Source organism: Arachis hypogaea, chromosome 17, assembly GCF_003086295.3.
Source record: "Arachis hypogaea cultivar Tifrunner chromosome 17, arahy.Tifrunner.gnm2.J5K5, whole genome shotgun sequence".
Classification (NCBI taxonomy): domain Eukaryota; kingdom Viridiplantae; phylum Streptophyta; class Magnoliopsida; order Fabales; family Fabaceae; genus Arachis; species Arachis hypogaea.
The window spans coordinates 21,643,457-21,667,285 of record NC_092052.1 but is presented as its reverse complement, the minus strand read 5'-3'; the positions used below and the strand labels follow the sequence as shown (position 1 = coordinate 21,667,285).

Genomic DNA, 23,829 nt, shown 5'->3' with positions numbered 1-23,829 from the left:
AAAAATAATGCCGATATTCAAGATATATCAAATAGTTTTATGTCTTAGAGAACTTGTTTGATCCTATGCCAATATTTACGAGGCTATTATAAAAAAAATTATCAATTAGCCTTAAAACACACATCAATCAGAGCTAATCCATATCAAAGCCATTCATTTAAAACTCAGATACCAAGGTGAGGCTATGATAGGTGTAAACAATATTCAAAATCAGAACAATATTTATAAGTTGCAGATTTTCAATCACTAGTTCAAAACAAAAAGAGCAGCCTGCTCCGACCATCATACATAAATATCACAATATCATAATTTTAACAATTTCAATTCAATTTCACATGTCACTTTATTCCCCTTTTTGTTATCAAGGAGAGAAACCTGCATAGCAAACAATTCAATATGCAATCCAAAAGTGTAAAACAAGTGAAAGTGTTAATATCAAAGTTAAGTTACAGTCATCCAATTAGCAAACAGTGTTTAACCATAAAAAAAACAAAGACTAGAATTCACAAAAAAATAAAGTTTTAAACATTAGTAGCAGCAGTAGACAAGGACTCGACATCAGATCCCTCATCCTCGATTCCGAGAGGATCTTCATATTGATCGGACATTGCTTGTTCGTCATCCAAAGAGTTTGTATATTTGAACAATATTTCAACCTGGCTTTGAGACTTCCTAAAGGAGTTCTCAGTTTGAATTGCTAGTTTCCTAGCTTGTTGGCTCGATTTGATCATCTGTTTAGTGAGATTTATAAACTCTTGCAAGACGTCCTTAACAATGCCATTCATTAAGTATTTGTGAGAGGAGGATGTCCCTACAGTAGATGGAGGAGGAAGACTTTCTTCCTTTTCTTCTTCCAAAACTGTTTTTTTGGCTGCCCTTATGCCTTTTCTCTTTGATTGTTTTACTGCACCACCACTCTTGAGATATGAAATTTTGTCTTCTAGGGTCTCATTGCTTAGATCAACAGCAAAATACTCAAAGATACAAGTTAAAAATATTCCATATGGAAGAGAAATATTTTTATCGCTTTTGATACAGTCGAACATATAGCACATCATCAAGTAAGCAAAAGAAATTTCAGTTTTGTTGAGTATTGCATAGAGGACCAAGGTATCACAGAAGGTGACTATCTGATATGAACCACTTTGGGGGATTGGAATATGAGTGATAAGGCGGTGAAGCTGTACTTTGGCAGGACTTAAGGCTCTATGATTTGGTGTGACACCATCCATGAGGAATATGTTCTCACATGTTGGCTAAGACATTTTTGTGTGAAACATCAAGATTATTATGCCACTTTCCGAAAATGTAGGCATTTACTCTTACATCATAATAATCAAAGAATTACCAATAGTTTCTTTGTTCAAATAGAGTTGGCACCCTTTAACACGTGAGTAAACAGAAGCCTCACTATAGTGCATGTTAGCGTAGAATTCTCTGACCAAATCAGGGTATACAGGTTTTCGAATTTCAAAATTTTTTTCTAATCCAAGTATTTAAAATTTTCAATAAAATCAATTCCTTTTTCAGCCAAAGTCTTTAGATCAGCAACATAAGTAGAACACAGGGGTCATTTGGAAACAATATCTCTATGAAACTCAAAATTCATTCTTGAAGAAAACCGTAGAGGATCATAGTGAGAGTGAGGTCGCTTACTAAAATGAGATTTGAAGGCCTCTGAATTAGGATTTGCAGGTTCCTTTACAGAGTTAATGAAAGGTCTTTTGTTACCTTTTGAAAGGCGAGAATAGGGGACTGAGCGTCCTTAAGGACGAGAGGTTGAACAAAGAGGAGGAGAAGTTGGTGGTTCTTCATCAGTCATGGGTCTCTTCCCTTTTGCCACTTTTGCCCTTAAAGTGCCTTCCTCCTGAGGTGCCGAAGATGGCCTCAAATTGGTGGTCTTCGTTCTAGCCATTGGTTCGGGTGGTTGAGAGGAATGAAAGGAAGAATGTGAATGTATGTGAATGTGAGTGTGGGCTTGTTATTTTTGTGGAGGGTTGCGTGGAGGACAAATGGTACCAGTGCCTCTGCGGGTAGCAACCTTCTTTCTCATCTTAAGAGGGTTTTATGAATAAAGAAGTGGAAGTAGTGGAGTGATGAAGAAGATGAGAAATTATCAAACAATAACTGCTTTAAATGTTCAAAAATCCTTTGAAAACACAAGAGGGAATAAATGAAAACATGATTCAAGGAATTTTGAATTTTAAAATTAATGCTCACAGTTTTGAAATGACAAGTCAAACAAAGATTTTGAAAAGAAACTGATTTGACTTGAATGAAAAAATAAAAGCAAATACTCTTTTTTATGTTAGTGATCAAAACAATCAATGAGGCCCACTTCATAAAATAGAATCTCTTTCTCTTGGGCCCAATGGTGGTTTTAAGGAAACACAATGGACTACCAAAAATTCAGTTTTGTCCTAGATTGATTAAAATCACCAATACATTGTCTGAACTTCATGGAACCTAGAGGAAGTCATCATCTGTCCAGTTTTATCTCATGTCGACATGAGAGACAAAAATAATAAGAACACGATTTATCACATTTATTTCAAAAACTCAGCATCAACAATCCCTAAACCAGTTCTCAATTTACAAAATCTATCTTCGCACAGAGGTTTTGTAAAAATATCAGCCGATTGATCATCAGATTTCACAAATTGTATGTCAATTGTTCCCTTTTACACGTGTTACCGAATGGAGTGATATCTCACTTCAATGTGCTTAGTTCTTGAGTGTAAAACAGGAGTTTTAGAAATATTGATTGCACTCATGTTATCACAAAATAAAGGGATACTATTGACTTACAATTTATAATCTGCAAATTAAGTTTTAAGCCAAATCAATTGAGAACAACAAGAAGAAGTGGCTATGTATTCAGCCTCAACAGTAGATAGAGCAACAGTAGGTTACTTCTTGCTTGACCACAGATTCAAGGACTGTCAAAGAAAGCAACAAATCCCTAAAGTGCTTCTTCTATCAATGCAGTCTCTGGCAAAATTCCCATCACAATAACCAACTATACAAAACTCATCAGATTTAGGATACCAAAGACCAAAATCAACAGTGCCATTGATGTATCTAATGATCCTTTTTACAGCAGAAAGATGTGATTATTTAGAATGGAATTGAAACCTAGAACACACACCAACACTATGAATAATATCCGGTTTAGAGAACGTTAGATACATTAGTAATTTTATCATACCTCTATACCTTGTTTCATCCATATCTTTTCCTTTTTTATCCTTTTCAAGTTTGAAATTTGGATGCATAGATGTACTCATTGGTTTGAAGTTTTTTAAACCAAATTTCTTTACTAACTCCTTGGCATATTTACCTTGGTGCACAAAAATTTTACTAGAAGTTTATTTGATTTGGAGTCCTAAGAAAAATGTGAGATCTCCCATTATACTCATGTCAAACTCACTAGTCATTAAGTTTCTAAAATCAGCACACAAGGCTTTATTAGCCAATCCAAACACGATGTCATCCACATAAACTTGAACAAGTATGAAATTATCATTAGACTCTTTAATAAAAAGAGTAGTATCTGTAATATCCCATTGAAAGTCATTTTTCAATAAGAAAGAGTTAAGTCTTTCATACCAAGCTCCTGGAGCTTGTCTTAAACTATAAAGGGTTTTGGAGAGTTTAAAAATATGGTTTGAAAAATCTTTATTTTAAGAACTGGGGGGTTGTGCTACATATAATTCTCTGTCAATAAATCCATTAAAAAAAACACAGTTAACATCCATTTGGAAGAGCTTAAACCCTTTGTGGGCTGCATAAGCAAGCAATAACCTTATTACTTCCATTCTAGCAACCGGAGCAAATGAATAATCAAAGTAAATGCCCTCTTTTTGGTCATACCCTTGAGCTACTAGTCTAGCTTTATTTCTAATAACACTGCCATCCTCACCTAATTTATTTCTAAAGATCCATTGATGGAGGATTATTGTCAGTCTAGAATTTCTCAATAGAAAAAAACTTCATTGTAAGCATAGTTCCAAACCAACAAATAACTCTCAATCAAAGTTTAGAAGGTTGTCACAATACAAATAAAAAATAACCAGAAGTATTAATCCCAGGTCGCTCTCCCTAGGAATTACAATCATGTGCTCAATTATTGCTATGAAATATTTTTGGGTTTTTGTAATGAGAGACAAGAAATGTAAATAACAAGAAAGTAAATGACAATTAACTAATGAAGGAAAGGAAACTCAAATGGTGAAAAGGCCTTGGCAAGGGTCAAAAGTCAAGGTATCCTATCTTTGATCACAATATGGTAATTACAAAGAGTTAATTCCACTTAGTTATCCTCTAACAATTGAAGGAAAGTCAATAGGACATAATTGATCCTAAAACCAATTAACAACCCTAAATCACCAATGGAACTGGACATCAATGATCTTAAGGGACCTAAGTCCTCAATCATAAGCCAAAAGTACCAAAATCTATTCTAAAATCCAACCAAGTATTTTATCAAACACTTAGAAGGCACTAAGAGGAAAGCATGTTAAAATTGCAAGAAATATAAATCTACAACTACCCAATGCAAGAAAATAATAATAACAATTAAAGAAATTAATAATAACATGAAAACACAAATTGCATTAATGGAAATCAAAATTAACAAAGTATCATGAACATAAAGGCAACAAGATAAAGGAAATGACAAGTAGAACTAAGGGAACAAAGATGCAAGAACAATAAATTGTAAGGAAAAGTAAATCAAAACAACAATTAAAGCATAAACCTAAGGAAAATCTAACCTAATCTACCCTAATTCTAGAGAGAAGAGAGAGCTTCTCTCTCTAGAATATGACCTAAGGCATGTTACTAATCTATCCTAATTGCTCTCCCTTTGTTCCCTCTTGAATTTTGCATCAAATAGCTTTAGAAATGAGTTGGATTGGGCTTCTGCAGCCCCAGAAATCGCCCCCGTGTTTCATTAATGAGGTCACGTGCTGCTTGTCACGCGTACGCGTGGGTCACATGTACGCGTCATATTGCATTTTCCAGGTCACGCGTATGCATCGCATGACAGATTCCCAAAACTTCATTTCTTCATGAATTCTCCACTTTTACATGCTTTTTCTTCATTCCTTCAATCCAATCTTTGCCTTTTAAACCTGAAATCACTTAACAAACATATAAAGGCATCGAATGGAATTAAAATGAATTAAATTTATCAAATTAAGGGCCTAAAAAGCATGTTTTCACTCTTAAACACAAATTAAGGAGAATTTACAAAACCATGCTATTTCATTGAATAAATGTAGGAAAAGTTGATAAAATCCACAAAATTCAATACAAAATAAACCATAAAATTATGGTTTATCATCCATTTAATACCTGTTACCTTCTTACCATTCGGATTAGGCACCAAAGTCTAAACCTTATTCTTTTCAAATTAGACCAATTCTTCTTCCATTGCCTTGATCTAAGAAAGGTCATTAAGGGCCTCCTTCACATTTTGGGGTTCCACTTGTGATATAAGAGAAAGGTTGTTGAGTTCGGCCCTTTTTCTACTTGAGGATCTTGTGATAACTCCTTGAGATGGATCTCCAATAATAAACTCATGTGGATAGTTCTTCAAGAACTTCCATTCTCTGGGTTTTGGTGAAGTATCTCAGGTTAGGAATGATCAATTTCTACATTGTTGAGATTTCCAGAGTTTTCTGCTTCAGTAGGAGACAAAACAGAATTGTCTCCTGTATTTTGTTCTGCAGAATCAGGAACAATATTTTTCAATGTGGGTTTTGATTTATCTTAACCTTGGACCTTTTTAGAACTTAAATTCAATTTCAATTCCTGCATCATTCTCCTCAACAACACTTGAAATAGAGTTAGAATCACAAAATGTAACATGTATGAACTCTTCTATAACTCTATGTTCCTTGAGGTAAATTTTATAAGCTTTACTAGTAGTTGAATATTGGTAGGCGAAATTGTGATCATCAACAATGGCGCCAAAGACTTGGAGCTCTCAAACGTGAATCACACTTTGTCACAATTCCGCACAACTAACCAGCAAGTACACTGGGTCATCCAAGTAATAAACCTTACGTGAGTAAGGGTCGATCCCACGCAGATTGTCGGCTTGAAGCAAGCTATGGTCATCTTGTAAATCTCAGTCAGGCAGATTCAATTGGTGATGGAGGATTGATAATTAAAAGATGAAATTAACATAAAATAAAGATAGAGATACTTATGTAATTCATTGGTGGATTTCAGATAAGCGTATGAAGATGCTTTGTTCCCCTTGAACCTCTGCTTTCCTATTGCCTTCTTCCAATCATTCATACTCCTTTCCATGGCAAGCTTTATGTTGGGCATCACCGTTGTCAATGGCTACATCCCGTCCTCTCAGTGAAAATGGTCCTGATGCTCTATCACAACATCGGCTAATCAGCTGTTGGTTCTTGATCATGTCGGAATAGGATCCATTGATCCTTTTGCGTCTGTCACATGCCCCACAATCGCGAGTTTGAAGCTCGTCACAGTCATCCCTTCCCAGATCCTACTCGGAATACCACAGACAAGGTTTAGACTTTCCGGATCTCAGGAATGGCTGCCATTAATTCTAGCCTATACCACGAAGGTTCCAATCTTAGATTAGAAACCCAAGAGATACACACTTAATCGAAGGTAGAACGGAGGTGGTTGTCAGGCACACGTTCATAGGTGAGAATGATGATGAGTGTCACGGATCATCACATTCATCAAGTTGAATAACAAGTGATATCTTAGAGAAGAAGTAGGCATGAATTGAATAGAAAAACAGTAGTAATTGCATTAATTCACGAAGAACAGCAGAGCTCCACACCTTAATCTATGGTGTGTAGAAACTCCACCGTTGAAAATACATAAGAACAAGGTCTAGGCATGGCCATGAGGCCAGCCCCCAAACATGAAAAGATCTATGAAAGTATATCAAGTGTATCAAGTGTGTGAAATACAATAGCAAAAGGTCCTATTTATAGAGAACTAGTAGCCTAGGGTTACAGAAATAGGTAATTAATGCAGAAATCTTCTTCCGGGCCCACTTGGTGTGTGCTTGGGCTGAGCATTGAAGCTTCCATGTGTAGAGACTTTTCTTGGAGTTAAACGCCAGCTTTTGTGCCAGTTTGGGCGTTTAACTCCAGCTTTTGTGCCAGTTTTGGAGTTAAACGCCAGAATTCTTGAGCTGACTTGGAACGCCTATTTGGGCCATCAAATCTCGGGCAAAGTATAGACTATTATATATTGCTGAAAAGCCCAGGATGTCTACTTTCCACCGCAATTAAGAGCGTGCCAATTGGACTTCTGTAGCTCCAGAAAATCTACTTTGAGTGCAGGGAGGTCAGAATCCAACAGCATCTGCAGTCCTTTTTCAGCCTCTGAATCAGATTTTTGCTCAAGTCCCTCAATTTCAGCCAGAAAATACCTGAAATTATAGAAAAACACACAAACTCATAGTAAATTCTAGAAGAGTGATTTTTATTTAAAAACTAATAAAAATATAATAAAAACTAATTAAAATATACTAAAAACATACTAAAAACAATGCCAAAAAGCGTATAAATTATCCGCTCATCACAACACCAAACTTAAATTTTTGCTTGTCCCCAAGCAACTGAAAATCAAATAGGATAAAAAGAAGAGAATATACAATGAATTCCAAAAACATCTATGAAGATTAGTATTAATTAGATGAGCGGGGCTTTCAGCTTTTTGCTTCTGAATAGTTTTGGCATCTCACTTTATCCCTTGAAGTTCAGAATGATTGGCATCTATAGGAACTCAGAATCCAGATAGTGTTATTGATTCTCCTAGTTAAGTATGTTGATTCTTGAACACAGCTACTTTATGAGTCTTGGCCGTGGCCCTAAGCACTTTGTTTTCCAGTATTACCACCGGATACATAAATGCCACAGACACATAACTGGGTGAACCTTTTTAGATTGTGACTCAGCTTTGCTAGAGTCCCCAATTAGAGGTGTCCAGGGCTCTTAAGCACACTCTTCTTTTTTTGCTTTGGACCTCGACTTTAACCGCTCAGTCTCAAGTTTTCACTTGACACCTTCACGCCACAAGTACATGGTTAGGGACAGCTTGGTTTAGCCGCTTAGGCCAGGATTTTATTCCTGTGGCCCTCCTATCCACTGATGCTCAAAGCCTTGGATCCTTTTTATCACCTTTGCCTTTTGGTTTAAAGGGGTATTGGCTTTTTTTGCTTGCTTTTCTTCTCTTTTTTTTGGCAAGCTTTTCACTGCTTTTTCTTGCTTCAAGAATCAATTTTATGATTTTTCAGATCATCAGATAACATTTCTCTTTTTCCTTTCATTCTTTCAAGAGCCAACAATTTTAACATTCATAAACAATCAAATTAAAAAATATGCACTGTTCATGCATTCATTCAGAAGAACAATAGTATTGCCACCACATCAAGATAATTAAACTGTTTTAAAATTTGAAATTCATGCACTTCTTTTTCTTTTTCAATTGAAAACATTTTTCATTTAAGAAAGGTGATGGATTCATTTTTATAGCTTTAAGGCATAGACACTTAGACACTAATGATCATGTAATAAAGACACAAACATAAGCATAAAAATTCGAAAAACAGGAAAATAAAGAACAAGGAAATTAAAGAACGGGTCCGCCTTAGTGATGGCGGCTTGTTCTTCCTCTTGAAGATCTTATGGAGTGCTTGAGCTCCTCAATGTCTCTTCCTTGCCTTTGTTGCTCCTCTCTCATGATTCTTTGATCTTCTCTGATTTTATGGAGGAAGATGGAATGCTCTTAGTGCTCCACCCTTAGTTGTCCCATGTTGGAACTCAATTCTCCTAGGGAGGTGTTGATTTGCTCCCAATAGTTTTGTGGAGGAAAATGCATCCCTTGAGGTATCTCAGGGATTTCATGATGAGGAATTTCCTCATGCTCTTGTCCATGAGTGGGATCTCTTGTTTGCTCCATCCTTTTCTTAGTGATGGGATTGTCCTCATCAATGAGGATGTCTTCCTCTATGTCAATTCCAACTGAATTGCAGAGGTGACAGATGAGATGAGGGAAGGCTAACCTTGCCAAAGGAGAGGACTTGTCCGCTACCTTATAGAGTTCTTGGGATATAACCTCATGAACTTCCACTTCCTCTCTAATCATGATGCTATGTATCATGATAGCCCGGTCTATAGTAGCTTCGGACCGGTTGCTAATGGGAATGATTGAGCGTTGGATGAACTCCAACCATCTCCTAGCCACGGGCTTGAGGTCATACCTTCTTAGTTGAACCGGATTCCCTCTTGAATCTCTCTTCCATTGAGCGCCCTCTTCACAGATGTCCATGAGGACTTGGTCCAACCTTTGATCAAAGTTGATCCTTCTAGTGTATGTGTGTGCATCTCCTTGCATCATAGGCAAATTGAATGCCAACCTTACATTTTCCGGACTAAAGTCTAAGTATTTCCCTCGGACCATTGTAAGCCAATTCTTGGGGTCCGGGTTCACACTTTGATCATGGTTCTTGGTGATCTATGCATTGGCATAGAACTCTTGAACCATTAAGATTCTGACTTGTTGAATGGGGTTGGTGAGAACTTCCCAACCTCTTCTTCGGATCTCATGTCGGATCTCCGGATACTCATTCTTTTTGAGTTTGAAAGGGACCTCGGGGATCACTTTCTTCTTGGCCACAACTTCATAGAAGTGGTCTTGATGCACCCTTTGAGAGGAATCTCTCCATCTCCCATGACTCGAAGGTGGAAGCTTTTGTCTTTCCTTTCCTCTTTCTAGAGGTTTCTCCGGCCTTTGGTGACATAAATGGTTATGAAAAAACAAAAAGCTTTAGCTTTTACCACACCAAACTTAGAAGGTTGCTCGTCCTCGAGCAAAAGAAGAAAGAAGAGAGTAGAAGAAGAAGAAATAGAGGAGATGGAGTGGACTTTGTGTTTTGGTCAAGGGGGAGAAGTGGTGTTTAGGTTGTGTGAAAATGAAGGAGTGAAGATGGGTTTATATAGGGGGAGAGGGGTGTGTATGGTTCGGCCATAGAGGGTGGGTTTGGGAGGAAAAAGTGGTTTGAATTTGAATGGTGAGGTAGGTGGGGGTTTTATGAAGGATAGATGTGAGTGGTGAAGAGAATGGTGGGATTTAATAGGTGAGGATTTTTTTTGGGGAAGAGGTATTGAGGTGATTGGTGAATGGGTGAAGAAGAGAGAGAGAGGTGGGGTAGGTGGGGATCCTGTGGGATCCACAGATCCTGAGGTGTCAAGGATTTTTCATCCCTGCACCAAGTGGCGTGCAAAATGCCCCTTTCTGCTAATCCTGGCGTTAAACGCCAGGCTGCTGCCCATTTCTGGCATTTAACGCCAGCTTCTTGCCCATTCCTGGCGTTAAACGCCAGTCTGGTGCCCTTTTCTGGCGTTAAACGCCCAGAATGGTGCCAGACTGGGCGTTTAACGCCCATTCTGCTACCTTTACTGGCATTTAAACGCTAGTGACTGTCTCCTCCAGGGTGTTCTGTTTTTCATTCTGTTTTTCACTTTGTTTTTGCTTTTTCAATTATTTTTGTGACTTCACATGATCATCAACCTACAGAAAACATAAAATAACAATAGAAAATAGAAATTTAACATAGATAGGTAAAAATTAGGTTGCCTCCCAACAAGCGCTTCTTTAATGTCAATAGCTTGACAGTGGCTCTCATGGAGCCTCACAGATGTTCAGAGCAATGTTGGAACCTCCTAACACCAAACTTAGAGTTTGAATGTGGGGATTCAACACCAAACTTAGAGTTTGGTTGTGGCCTCCCAACACCAAACTTAGAGTTTGACTGTGGGGGCTCTGTTTGACTCTGTATTGAGAGAAGCTCTTCATGCTTCCTCTCTATGGTTACAGAGGGATATCCTTGAGCTTTAAACATAAGGGAGTCTTCATTCACTTGAATGATCAATTCTTCTCTGTCAACATCAATCATAGCCTTTGCTGTGGCTAGGAAGGGTCTGCCAAGGATGATGGATTCATCCATATACTTCCCAGTCTCTAGGACTATGAAATCAGCAGGGATGTAATGGTCTTCAACATTTACTAAGACATCCTCTAACAGTCCATAAGCCTGTTTCTTTGAATTGTCTGCTATCTCTAGTGAGATTCTTGCAGCTTGTACCTCAATGATCCCTAGCTTCTCCATTACAGAGAGAGGCATAAGGTTTATGCTTGACCCTAGGTCGCATAGAGCCTTCTCAAAGGTCATGGTGCCTATGGTACAAGGGATTGAGAATTTTCTAGGATCTTGTCTCTTCAAAGGTAATCTCTGCCTAGTCAAGTCATCCAGTTCTTTGGTGAGCAATGGAGGTTCATTCTCCCAAGTCTCATTACCAAATAACTTGGTATTTAGCTTCATGATTGCTCCAAGGTACTTAGCAACTTGCTCTTCAGTGACATCTTCATCCTCTTCAGAGGAAGAATACTCATCAGAGCTCATGAATGGCAAAAGTAAATTTAATGGAATCTCTATGGTCTCAGTGTGAGCCTCAGATTCCCATGGTTCCTCATTAGGGAACTCCATGGAGGTCAGTGGGCGTCCATTGAGGTCTTCCTCAGTGGGGATCATTGCCTCTTCCTCCTCTCCATGTTCGGCCATGTGAGATGTGGTTATGGCCTTGCACTCTCTTTTTGGATTCTCTTCTATATTGCTTGGGAGAGTACTAGGAGGTAGTTCAGTAATTTTCTTACTCAGCTGATCCAATTGTGCCTCCAAATTTCTAATGGAGGATCTTGTTTCAGTCATGAAACTTTGAGTGGTTTTGATTAGATCAGAGACAATAGTTGTTAAGTCAGAGGGGCTCTGTTTAGAATTCTCTGTCTGTTGCTGAGAAGATGATGGAAAGGGCTTGCTATTGCTAAACCTGTTTCTTCCACCATTATTGTTGTTGAAACCTTGTTGAAGTCTCTGTTGATCCTTCCATGAGAGATTTGGATGATTTTTCCATGAAGGGTTATAGATGTTTCCATAGGATTCTCCCATGTAATTCACCTCTTCCATTGCTGGGTTCTCAAGATCATAAGCTTCTTCTTCAGAGGAAGCTTCCTTAGCATTGCCTGTTGCTGCTTGCATTCCAGACAGACTCTGAGAAATCATATTGACTTGTTAGGTCAATATTTTATTCTGAGCCAATATGGCATTCAGAGTATCAATCTCAAGAACTATTTTCTTCTAAGCTATCCCATTATTCACAGGATTCCTTTCAGAAGTGTACATGAATTGGTTATTTGCAACCATTTCAATGAGTTCTTGAGCTTCTGCAGGCGTCTTCTTCAGATGAAGAGATCCTCCAGCAGAGCTATCCAATGACATCTTGGATAGTTCAGACAGACCATCATAGAAGATTCCTATGATGCTCCATTCTGAAAGCATGTCAGAAGGGCACCTTCTGATCAATTGCTTGTATCTCTCCCAAGCTTCATAGAAGGACTCACCATCCTTCTGTCTAAAGGTTTGGACTTCCACTCTAAGCTTGCTCAATTTTTGAGGTGGAAAGAACTTTGCCAAGAAGGCATTGACTAGCTTTTTTCAAGAGTTCATGCTTTCTTTAGGTTGTGAATCCAACCATGTCCTAGCTCTGTCTCTTACAGCAAAAGGAAAAAGCATAAGTCTGTAGACTTCAGGGTCAACCCCATTAGTCTTGACAGTGTCACAGATTTGCAAGAACTCAGCTAAGAACTGATGAGGATCTTCTAATGGAAGTCCATGAAACTTGCAATTCTGTTGCATTAGAGAAACTAATTGAGGCTTAAGCTCAAAGTTGTTTGCTCCAATGGCAGGGATAGAGATGCTTCTCCCATAGAAATTAGGAGTAGGTGCAGTAAAGTCACCAAGCACCTTCCTTGCATTGTTGGCATTGTTGTTGTTTTCGGCTGCCATGGGTTCTTCTTCTTTGAGGAGTTCTGTTAGGCCCTCTAAAGAGAATTGTTCTTTAGCTTCTCTTAGCTTTCTCTTCAAGGTCCTTTCAGGTTCAGGATCAGCTAGAACAAGTATGCCTTTATCTTTGTTCCTGCTCATATGAAAGAGAAGAGAACAAGAAAGTATGGAATCCTCTATGTCACAGTATAGAGATTCCTTGAGGTGTCAGAGGAAAAGAAGAATAGAAGGAGGAGGTGGAGAAGAGGGAAGTCGAACTTATCAAGAGGGATAGAGTTCAAATTGCACCTTGATGAGGAGTGTTAGTCCCTTAAATAGAAGGATGTGAGAAGAGGGGAAGAAATTTTCGAAATTAATTAAAAGATTTTAAAAAGAAATTTGAAAATTTGATTGAAATTTTCAAAAACTAAGATTGGGAAAGAAATAAAGTGATTTTTGAAAAAGATTTTGAAATTAGAAAAAGATATGATTGAAAAAATTAATTTTAAAAAAGATGTGATTGAAAAGATATGTTTGAAAAGATATGATTGAAAATCAAATTAAAAAAAGAGAAAGTTTTAAAACTAAAGTTGATTACTTGACTAACAAGAAATTAAAAAATATGATTCTAAAATTTAAAATTTGATCCTTTCTTAATAGGCAAGTAACAACTTGAAAATTTTTGAAGTAAATCTTGAATTGAAGCAAGGATTTTTGAAAATGGTAAAAATAAATATAAAATGGAAAGAAATTGATTTTGAAAGAGATATGATTGAAAAGATATGAATTGAAAAAGATTTGATTTTGAAAAATTATGAAAACTTGAAAAAATGTGAATTAAAAACAAAATCTTCCCTCTAGTGTCATCCTGGCGTTAAACGCCCAGAATGGTGCCCATTCTGGCATTTAACGCCCAAATCTCTACCTTTTTGGGCGTTAAACACCCAGCCAGGTACCCTGGCTGGCGTTTAAATGCCAGTTTTCCTTCTTCATTGGGCGTTTTGAACGCCCAGCTTTTTCTGTTTGATTCCTCTGCTGAATGTTCTGAATCTTCAATTTTCTGTATTATTGACTTGAAAAGACATAGTTTAAAAATATTTTTTGAATTTTTTATGATGAGAAATAATAAAAAATGCAACTAAGATAAAATAAACAATGCATGCAAGACACCAAACTTAAATGTTTGTATACTAAGGACTATAACAATGTAAAATTGCATATGAAAAACAACAAAACACACAAAACAAGAGAATTTAAAGATCAGAGCAATGAAATCATCAAGAACAACTTGAAGAATAATGAAGAACATGCATGAATTCGAAAAATGCAAGAAGAACAGAAACATGCAATTGACATCAAACTTAAAATTAGACAATAGACTCAAACAAGAAACATAAAATATTTTTGGTTTTTATGATTTTAAAATTTTTTTTATTTTTGAAAATTATATAGAAAAGAAAATAAAGAGAATCAAAACTTTTAATAAGAATTCCAGGAATCATGCAATGTTAGTCTAAAGCTTCAGTCTAAAAAGATTAGACATGTTTGGCCAAGCTTCAGCAGGACATTATATTCAGCAGCTAAATTGATGAGAATCAATAAGCTTTTGTGATGCTAGGAACATCACCTTAAAACTCTAGAATTCATTCTTAAAAATTCTGAAAAATACCTAATCTAAGCAACAAGATTAACCGTCAGTTGTCCAAACTCGAACAATCCCCGGCAACGGCGCCAAAGACTTGGAGCTCTCAAACGTGAATCACACTTTGTCACAATTCCACACAACTAACCAGCAAGTGCACTGGGTCGTCCAAGTAATAAACCTTACGTGAGTAAGGGTCGATCCCACGGAGATTGTCGGCTTGAAGCAAGCTATGGTCATCTTGTAAATCTCAGTCAGGCAGATTCAATTGGTGATGAAGGATTGATAATTAAAAGATGAAATTAACATAAAATAAATATAGAGATACTTATGTAATTTATTGGTGGATTTCAGATAAGCGTATGAAGATGCTTTGTTCCCCTTGAACCTCTGCTTTCCTATTGCCTTCTTCCAATCATTCATACTCCTTTCCATGGCAAGCTTTATGTTGGGCATCACTGTTGTCAATGGCTACATCCCGTCCTCTCAGTGAAAATGGTCCTGATGCTCTATCACAACATCGGCTAATCAGCTGTCGGTTCTCGATCATGTCGGAATAGGATCCATTGATCCTTTTGCGTCTGTCACATGCCCCACAATCGCGAGTTTGAAGCTCGTCACAGTCATCCCTTCCCAGATCCTACTCGGAATACCACAGACAAGGTTTAGACTTTCCGAATTTCAGGAATGGCTGCCATTAATTCTAGCCTATACCACGAAGGTTCCAATCTTAGATTAGAAACCCAAGAGATACACACTCAATCGAAGGTAGAACGGAGGTGGTTGTCAGGCACACGTTCATAGGTGAGAATGATGATGAGTGTCATGGATCATCACATTCATCAAGTTGAATAACAAGTGATATCTTAGAGAAGAAGTAGGCGTGAATTGAATAGAAAAACAATAGTAATTGCATTAATTCACGAGGAACAGCAGAGCTCCACACCTTAATCTATGGTGTGTAGAAACTCCACCATTGAAAATACATAAGAACAAGGTCTAGGCATGGCCGTGAGGCCAGCCCCCAAACATGAAAAGATCTATTAAAGTATATCAAGTGTGTGAAATACAATAGCAAAAGGTCCTATTTATAGAGAACTAGTAGCCTAGAGTTACAAAAATAGGTAATTAATGCAGAAATCTTCTTCCGGGCCCACTTGGTGTGTGCTTGGGCTGAGAATTGAAGCTTCCATGTGTAGATACTTTTCTTGGAGTTAAACGCCAGCTTTTGTGCCAGTTTGGGCGTTTAACTCCAGCTTTTGTGCCAGTTTTGGAGTTAAACGCCAGAATTCTTGAGCTGACTTGGAACGCCTGTTTGGGCCATCAAATCTCGGGCAAAGTATGGACTATTATATATTTCTGGAAAGCCCAGGATGTCTACTTTCTAACGCAATTGAGATCGCGCCAATTGGGCTTCTGTAGCTTCAGAAAATCCACTTTAAGTGCAGGGAGGTCAGAATCTAACAGCATCTGCAGTCCTTTTTCAGCCTCTGAATCAGATTTTTGCTCAAGTCCCTCAATTTCAGCCAGAAAATACCTGAAATTATAGAAAAACACACAAACTCATAGTAAAGTCCAGAAGAGTGATTTTTATTTAAAAACTAATAAAAATATAATAAAAACTAATTAAAATATACTAAAAACATACTAAAAACAATGCCAAAAAGCGTATAAATTATCCGCTCATCAAATATCCAACAAAAATGTCTTCATAAGATTTTGGATTAAATTTTCTAAGATTGTCTTTAGTGTTTAAAACAAAGCATTTGCATCCAAAAGCATAAAAATACTTAAGATTGGGTGGAGTTCCTTTCCAAAGCTCATATGGTGTCTTCTTTAAAATTTTTTGAATGATTGTTCGATTTAAAATATAACATGCATTGTTTACTGCTTCAGCCCATAAAAATTTTGGAATTTCATTTTCACAAAGTATTGAGGTGTTCTAGGACATGAAAAATTATGATTAATTCCATATTCATCACAAAAGGATTCAAATTCTTGATTTTCAAATTCCTTTCCATGGTCACTTCTTATTGAAACAATTTTTGAATCTTTTTCATCTTGAATCTTTTTGCATAGGGTTGAAAAGGCAAAGAAGGCATCATTCTTATGAGTTAAGAAAAGAATCCATCCAAACCTAGTATAGTCATCAACTACCACTGAACCATAATATTTATCACCTAGACTTTGAGTCTTAGTAGGACCAAAAAGATTAATATGTAGTATTTCTAATAGTCTTTTGGTTGAGATGTCATCCTTGGATTTAAAAGAACTTTTAGTTTATTTGCCTAATTGACAAGGATCACAAGTGATGTCTTTGTCAAATTTGATTTTTCTATGACCTCTAACCAAATTCTTTTTCATAAGCTTAGAAATTTGAAACATGCTAGTATGTCCTAATTTCTTATGCCATAACCATTTTTCAGATTCAATGGAAGTAAAACAAGCTACATTTTATTCTTTTAGTTCTTCTAAGGTGAGTCCATATACATTATTGTATCTTTTAGCTACAAACAAAATTTCACCATAATTTTCACAAACAGCCAAACATTCCAACTTTTTGAAAATGACCAAATATCCTAAATCACACAATTGGCTAATGCTTAGAAGGTTGTGTTTCAAACCCTCAACTAAGAATATATCTTTAATGAAAGTGGAGAAACTCGATCTTACCAACCTTACCTATGGCCACAATCTTTCCCTTTCCATTTTCACTGAAAGTCACAAAGTCTCCATCGTATTTGTCAAGCTTGATAAAGAATGTGGACTTTCCGGTCATGTGCCTAGAGCATCCACTATCCAAGTACCACATGTCATTCTTCTTCTTGGATGTTAGGCAAAACTGCACAATACCTTAAGTGATTTTAGATATCCAAATCATTTTAGATCCTTTAATGTTAAACCTTCTTAGTTGTCCAAGTGCATTGTACTTGCCAATCACTTTGTAAACTTTTTCACTAATTTTTCTTTCAAAAATAAAACATTGAATAGGTAACTGACCAACCCAATTGCATTTTTGACAAAAGTTTTTGCTTGCTGATTTTTCAATGTGATTAGAATTTTGAAAGCCTAATTTTTGGATGTTGAGGCTTCATTTTTAAAGCATAAATTTTCAAAAACAGATTTAGATTTTTTCTTGATACCCCAACCCAGTCTTCACAAATAAAGGTCTTTGACTAGCTAATAGTTTGTCCAAGTTTTCAGAACTTTGGACAAATTTAGCTATGTATTGATTTAATCCCTTAATCACATTTTGTAATCTTTCATTTTCTTCAATGCAATTTAAATAGGCAACAACAGAATGCTTTCCATCAAGACTTTGAATTTCAAATCTAAGCCATTTGTTTTTCTCAACAAGATCAACAGAATTTTCAGCTTCTTTCGGCTTCTTTTAATTTTTCTTTGAGGTAAGCATTTTCAGCCTTTTAAGATGTCATTTTCATATTCAAGTTCATGACATTGATTAAAAAAAAATTCTAATTTTCTCAGTGAGGTCATCAATCATAAGATGAAGTTCTTCATTAGAGGGTTCAAGAAAGATTACCTCATTTTGGTGCTGTGGTCGGCCATTAAGCATGCTTGAGAATTGTTGTTAGACTCTTCATTGTTTTCACTGTCATTCTCCAGATCTTCCCAAGAAGCCATAAGTCCCCTATTCTTGTCCTTTTGAGACTTGTCTTCTCTCTTCAGCTTGGGACAGTCATCTTTGTAATGTCCAGCTTCTCTGCAGTTGTAGCAAATGACCTTGCTGATGTCTTTCTTTGGATCTTTTGAGTTGCCTCCTTTGCTTCTTCCTTTCAGTCTCATCATCCTTCTAAGTTTTCTAGTAAAAAACACAATCTCGTTATCTGATAAACAGTCACTGGATTCATCATCCAATGATTCAGTACAAGATTTAAGAGTCACTCTTTTCTTTTTTGTATCATTTTTTATGTGAGCGATTTCATATGCTAGTAACTTTCCTCTCAGCTCATCATAGGTCATTTGATTCAAGTTGCTACTTTAAGAGATGACAATAGTCTTAGTTTTCTACTCTTTAGTCAAGCTTCTCAAGACTTTCCTCACTAGCACTTGTTTGGAATGAGTAATTCCCATAGCATCCAAGCTATTAATGATGATAGAGAACCTCTCAAACATGTCATCAATCAATTCTCCTTTCTTCATAGGAAACATCTTATATTCTTTGCTCAGCATGTCAATCCTTGTTTCTTTTACTTGTGTGGTGCCCTCATGTATAACTTGGAGCTTATCCCAACTTTTATTTGCTGTTTTGCATCTTGAAATTTTCTGGTATTCCTCGAAGCTGATTGCACAATTTAGTATGTTGACTGCCTTGGCATTGAGTTATACCTTTTTCTTGTCATCTTCATTCCACTATGCTTCGGCTTTGGGAGTAACAACACCATCAGCGCCAGTTTTGGTAGGAATTTGAGGACCATTCATGATTATCTTACAGAGGTTGTAATCCACCGATTGAATAAAGATCTTTATTCTTTCTTTCCAATAGTTGTAGTTTTTTCCGTTGAAGAATGGAGGTCTATTGTTTGATTGTCCTTCAGTCAGTGTATATGCCATTGAGTTAGAACCCATGTTGTTTGCCATCCGAATCTTTTCTCCAAGCTGTGAAGCTTGATCTCTTTGAGACCAGGCTCTGATACCAATTGATAGATATCAGTGGCTAAGAGAAGGAAGGGTTGAATTTTGGCCTCTTTTGATTTTTACTTTCGAACCAGGATTCTGTTAAGATATTTTGAGTAAGAAATAGGAGACCTTTTGTTTTTGTCTCTTGACACGGTAGGAGCCAAAACAAAGTTATGAGCAAGGTGTATCATAGTGAAGTATAGCTAGATAGTAGAATCAGGAGATACTTTTATTTTGTCTCCTAAAGTGTAGAACCAGAAATAGAGAAGAGAAGAAGAAGAACGTGGCCATATATCCTGGTTCGACTACTCAGTGCAATGCAGCCTACATCCAGTTTCCATCACAACAATGACGAAATTTCACTATCTTTCAACAAGATTACATTCACCAATTCTCCCCAGGATTCTAACCAATCCTATCTAGGACAAATCCAGTTTCTAATATAAATCAGACTTGACTAGGAATTTACCCTAGCTTTCAACAGCAAAGTGCTAACCCAACTTGTAAGAAAATCCCCTCAAGATCATGACAACAAAATAGAAAAATTTACAAAGAATTTCTGAAGTAAACATAGGCTTTTCTCCAAGTCTTACTCTCTTACCTTTTTCCACTCAATGGCTTTTTTCATACAATTCTCATAGTATTTCCTTTTTCCATTGATAATAAAGAAAGACTATACTGAGAAAACAATATATTCAATGAGAACCATGAAGGAGAAGAATGACTAGCTCACTAAGCTATGGAAACCCAAACATTGTGCTCTCACTCCTTACTCCAATCCTTGGCCGTTCACCCCTTTAATAGAGGAATGAAACTTCCTAGGCTTGAAACTTGCTTCAGCACTTGTTTGACTTCTTCTCCCAAAATCAGAAGCAGCAGCGGCGTGACAGAGAAGAGACAGGGTAGAAGTAGTGACTTAACCATACATGCAACCATACCTTCTATTTTCTCTTTCAACCTTTTTCATCTTGCTTGTTGAATTTGAACCCTTCATTCTTGCTTTGTCTTTAAGTCAGATGCTTGAACATTGATTCACAATAGAGCTCCATGATCTTTACTTCATTTTTTCAAATCGGTACCTTCAATGTAGAGAATTTCTTCAGCAACCTTCAACGAAGCACAAATGTGAAAACTCCTTTTTGTGATTTGTCCTTCTGATTTGATTTTGCCTTTTTTCTTTAGCCTCTTTGATTTTCTCTTGTTTGCTTGAATTTGGAAACTTGCTTTTTGTTATTCAATTTTGCCCTAGCTCAGAGCTTTCTTTTTCTTTCTTTTATTTCAGAAAGTTCACCTGGGTGATGTGAAAGAAAAGAGAAGAGAGAGAAGAGAGAGTTTGGTTCAGTGGTGTAGTGTGGTTCAAATGAAATGAAAATTGAATCACTTAGTTAGAAACTAAGTTGAAAGATTGGATTTGGATATAGACCACTAATTTTGGGCTTAGGTTTGATCTTGGGCCAATTTGCTTCCTTCCCTTCTTTCTTATAGTTCAGCCATTCAATCTTTGGATCAAGAGTAATGGTGTGAATACTTTGTTTAAGCTGAACCTCTTTTGGACTTTGTATTTATGTTTCTTGGGCCTAGTGTGATTAAATTATTTCCTGCACACTAATCAAAATAAATCACACATACAATTTGGCTTTTATCCCAATACAGTTTAGTCATCATCTTAAAATATTTTAGTTCTTCAAACTCAACATGAAGTTACAATCCACTATACATATCAAATAAAGTACAAAACTATACAAACTTCATGAGTAAGACATTATTTTTCAATTTGGATAAGAGATAATCGATACAAAAAAAAGTAAAATACAGAATATGAGATTGAAAATTTTAAATTCTCCTAACATAACACATGACATAAGGAATTTTTTGGAACACTAGCTAAATTCTGCTTTGGTTTTGAGTTAAGTACCTGTTTCAATTTGTAACCAAAGCAAACGGATAATATACTCAACAAAACAAATTATTTATTTTTTACAATAACAAAATAAAATTAATATAGAACATATATAGATTTTTGGTGATACTTCTTTGTGTTCATCATAGACAAACAAGTAAACTTAAGTACCTTCATTCAATTCAAACAAATCATAAAACACATAATCCATCAAATTCTATAACATAAAAAAAAGTTAGTAATTTTAGCAAAAGTTGTATGGTGCACCTAAAAAAGTGGATTCATGAGGAACTTAGAGACGGAGAAGAACTCATTGGAAGAGCTCCAATAATAACAAAGGCATCTGTACACAAAAAAATGAAATAAACAAAAATAAAGAAGATATACTAAAAATAAAAAAAAAGAGAATATGATAATTTTATCATTTTATATCTTATTTATTAATTTTTAAATATAATATCTATTTAATTCTTTTTAATAATTTTGATATAACTAGTCCTTTTGTTAAGAGAAATGTTACTTGTCTTTTAAATTTTTTGTCTTTAATCAATTTTTTATTTAAATAATATTATTTAATTAATTTTAAATATCTATTTTTCTAAAAAGTTACTTATTTTTAATTTTTTTCTCTTTTAAATGCTGAATTATGAATACTTTTTTAAGAATACTTAGTTACAGATTTATTAATTAGTCTTTTATGATCCTTGACACTAATTTTTTTCATTAATTTATTATCAATTTTATGGAACCAATCAACAAATTGGCTCATATGTCATATCTAAAGTTTTAAGGACCAAATAATATATATAATTGAGTGAACCGACCTCTCGCAATTATCTTGAAAGGACAACGAGATTAAAAAAAAACATTCAACCCAATTTTTGATATTTTTTTTGATTGATTAGTTCCTATGTAGAAAAAAAAACAACATTCATTTTTTTTTGGTACAGAGACTAATCAGTTCTATAAAAATAAAGCTCAAAAATCGGGTTAGATATTTTTTTTGTCGAATACTTCGTTGTCTTTTGAGATAATTATCAGGGACTGATTTAGATTTTTCTATATATAATTTTATGTAGTACAAGGGATTCATTTACATATAATGTACAATTTAGAGGTGGAAAGCGTAATTATGTAAATTATCCCATTAATATTATTTACAAAAACATCCCAAAGGGAAGGTAGAGAGAGAAAGCAAGGCAGAGAGAAGCAGCAATGGCTTACATCGCTGCTTCAACAAGAACCATCCTCTTCTTATCTCACTCAACCACCAAACTCTCCCTTTTTCCCATTCAAACCCTCTTTCTCTTTTTCTTCTTACCCTTCCCTCACTCTCCATTTCACCAGAACCAAATGCACTCTCCAACACCAACCTCAAACTCTACTTCGCCGCAACGTCATCGAAGTCCTCGAAGAGCGCGGCCTCCTCGACTCCACCACCAACGACTCCGCCCTGAGATCCGCCGCAGCACCATCGCCGTCATCCTCCGCCGACGCTGCTAATTCCCCACCTTTGAAGGTCTACTGCGGCTTCGACCCCACTGCAGAGAGCCTCCACCTCGGCAACCTCCCCAGCATCATCGTCTTCTCTTGGTTCCGCCGCTGCGGCCACCAACCCGTTGCCCTCATCGGCGGCGCCACCGCCCGCGTTGGCGACCCCTCTGGCAAGTCACTGGAGCGGCCGGAGCTCGACGTCGCCACACTCGAGAGGAACAAGGTCGGTATATCCCAAACTATAAAAAAAATTCTAGGTCACTCTCTGAATTCGAACTTGGAAGGTTCTAATGTTGTGATTTTGAATAACTATGACTGGTGGAAAGAGTTTAGTTTGTTAGAATTTTTGAAGAATGTTGGTAAGTATGCCAGGGTTGGGTCTATGATAGCTAAGGAGAGTGTTAGGAAGAGATTGGAATCTGAACAAGGAATGAGTTATACTGAACTCACCTACCAGTTGTTGCAGGGATATGATTTCTTGTACTTGTTTCAGAATGAGGGTGTGAATGTTCAGATTGGGGGGAGTGATCAGTGGGGGAATATAACTGTCGGGACTGAGTTGATTCGGAAGATCTTGCAGGTGGAGGGCGCTTACGGACTTACATTCCCTCTTTTGTTTCACGGTTCCAGATGCAGATGTTATTAGGTTTTTGAAGATTCTCATGTTTTTGGATATTGAGGAGATAGCTGCATTGGAAGGGGAGATGAAGAAACCGGGTTATGTGCCTAATACTGCTCAGCGCAAACTTGCTGAGGAAGTTACAAGGTTTGTTCACGGAAAGGAGGGTTTGACTGAGGCACTTAAGGCTACAGAAGCATTGCGGTCGGGATCTGAGACAAAGTTGGACTGGAAAACTATCGAGGGAATAGCTGAGGGTGTACCATTTTGTTCTTTGGCTTATGACAGTGTTTTGAACTTGTCATTGGTAGATCTTTCGGTCTCTTCTGGTTTGTTTGAGAGCAAATCTGCCGCGCACCGTTTGTTGAAGCAAGGGGGTCTTTACTTGAAAAATAACAGAGTGGATAGTGAAAATTAGAGGATCGAGGAAGCAGATATAGTGGATGGGAAAGTTCTCCTTTTATCTGCTGGCAAAAAGAATAAGGTGCTCGTCAGAATAGCATGACAGGGAATTCTTAGATAGCTGAATATTCTTTGATGACTATTTATAATTGCAGTTTTGTTGTCTTCTTATGATACCTTTGATTTTTGCTGCTAAAGAGTAAGTATCTTCATCGGTTTTGGCATGTGATGGATTTTCTAATATGGTT

General features: G+C 36.6%; 1 non-coding gene and 1 pseudogene across 1 annotated transcript; both read left to right on the top strand.

The window, feature by feature from the left end:
* The first annotated feature begins 12,394 nt into the window (after window positions 1–12,394).
* LOC112768278 (small nucleolar RNA R71) lies at window positions 12,395–12,502 on the top strand. Its single transcript, XR_003185715.1, has one exon. It is a non-coding gene; the product is annotated as a small nucleolar RNA R71 (small nucleolar RNA).
* A 9,705-nt stretch (window positions 12,503–22,207) lies between these two features.
* On the top strand, window positions 22,208–23,805 carry LOC112762981 (tyrosine--tRNA ligase, chloroplastic/mitochondrial-like; annotated as a pseudogene).
* Window positions 23,806–23,829: the final 24 nt, after the last annotated feature.